The sequence below is a fragment of the Penaeus japonicus genome, unplaced genomic scaffold (assembly GCF_977035675.1).
Source record: "Penaeus japonicus unplaced genomic scaffold, GWHDUDI00000001_assembly GWHDUDI00000005, whole genome shotgun sequence".
Classification (NCBI taxonomy): Eukaryota; Metazoa; Arthropoda; class Malacostraca; order Decapoda; family Penaeidae; genus Penaeus; species Penaeus japonicus.
Genome location: NW_028234407.1, coordinates 29,547,049 through 29,549,548, shown reverse-complemented (window position 1 = coordinate 29,549,548; position 2,500 = coordinate 29,547,049).

The window sequence follows — 2,500 nt, the reverse complement described above, 5'->3', positions numbered from 1 at the left end:
CTATATATATATATATATATATATATATATATATATATATATATATATATATATGTATATATATTTGTATATATATGCATATATATATATATATATATATATATATATATATATATATATATATATATATATATATATATTGTGTGTGTGTGTATATATATATATGCATATATATATATATACATATATATATATATATACATATATATATATGTATATATATACATATGTATACATAAATATGTATATATGTATATATATATTTATTTATATATGATATTGATGTAAGGAGTGAATTATGAAACTCAAAAACCACGATTCGAAATGGTAGTTGTTTTTATGTTTATTTTCATTCCTACGCAAAAGAAAAGGATAGACTTGATTACTTAGCAAGGGGTAGATAGAGGTAGATAAAAAAAAGAGAAAAAAGGGTGAAAGAAAGGAAGTAATGGATAGAACAGATATCAAAACAACAGAATACACACACAAGTATGGGTGTTCCCGAAGCAAACCAAGTGCCTCAAATGCGTATGACTCATTAATGTTGTTGATTAGGAAGACAATCGCCGGCACTCTCCAATTACACTTTGACACTCTCCGACATTCACTGACGCTCTCTAACACTTTGCAACAGTCTCTGATACTCTCTGAAACTTTATGATACTCCACAGCACTCACGTAACACTGGTTAACAGTTAGTAACACCCTAACGTTCTCAAATACTCAATGGCACTGGTTTACACGATCTGACACCCTTCACCACTCTAACATCTTCTGACACTCTAAGAGCACCTTTGACACTGTATCGCTATCGGACAAAAGCGCATACTCTCTAACATTCATTAACATTCACTGAGACTCTAATTCACATTGACACTCACCAAGGGCGTCTTCGGTAATGATAACAAATGCTAACATTTGTTACACACTGTTAATAATAATTAATGATTTAACGTAAGAGCTCGATTTACTTTCAGGTCCGCTCAGACATGTAAACAGTACAAATAATTAAAGTTATTTAGTTTTCGTCATATATTATATTAGGGATATATGAAATAGTTTACCCGTAAAACACACTATTCGAAGAAAACAAATGCGTTTCGATGTATTCATAGAAAAACGTACAATTTGTAGGAGAGACTTTTTCTTTATGATAATTTAGTCTTGGTATTAAATAGACACATATAGAAAGGTGTACTAAAGTAAAGAAACACAAACCCCAAAAAATGATTATAAGATAATATTTAAGGTAAATATTCAGAATATCGCCGCGCCGCTTAATACCACGATATTAAAGTCGATGAATTCATCTCACTCACTGCTATTCAGTTATAGGGAGTATGACCCGTGATTCGGCCCCTATAACCCGCAATATTGGTCCCTATAGAAGAGGAGGACATGAAGGAGACCAGGGAAATTGAAAGGAATCCATCGTTACCAGATTGGTTGTAATTAGCGACGAGGTAATTTTCTGAATAATTACCGCATTTAGCTGCACAGGATCCAGAAATTACAATATTATAGCGAAATATTAATGGCAACAGAAGTACTAATCATAAAAAAAAACAATTAAAGGTAATGATTTATCATAAATTTTAATGTACCAACAATAATAATAATGAAGATGAGAATGAGGATGATGATAATAATAATAACAATAATGATTAATATAATAATGATAGTGATGATGGTAATGATAATGATAATACAATAATAATAGCAATAAAATTAACAGCAACACTCACAATAATGATTATAATAATGCTAACAATATTAACAATAGCTATATATTAAAATCAATGATTATGATAATGATAATAATACTGATAAAGGATAATGATGACAATTTTGATGCTGTAATAATCATGATAATGATTGCAACAATGGTAATTATGATGATAATTATACTAGCAATGACAGTGTTAATGATCATAATACAACAGCAACAGTGATAACACTAAGGATAATAATAATAGTAATGATAATGATAGTGATGATAATACATCACCTATTGTACATAACGATTATCATTATATATCCGGACAGGTTGTATAAAAGTAAATAACTGAAAAGAAAATTTAACAATGTCTAATTTCGCCGACTCTGTGTTTCTTTGACCGTGTCAATAGTTTCATAGTAAATTAAAACACCTTCAAATAATCTCTGCTCCAGACAATCTTATTTATCTATCTGATGGCAGGTCCCAACAAAATATTCAAATCCCTAGGCAAGCATTACAACAAACGTTTCACACTCCTTCGGTTCTCAGTAAGATTTAATATAAGCTCCCACAAGAATTTCTTATAGCATGCATTCTCGTACAACCACGGCGAAGAATCTGCTTCGCAAACCTCTCTTATATTTATACTTTCTGATGGCGGTAAGATGCCATTCGGTACACATCCATCTAGCTCTTTTTGAATTGCAATTCTGACCGCCCATTAGAGATGTTTTACCCTGCAATGTTGCCAAAGGTGTCTAGAGATTAGAGCCTTTAGAG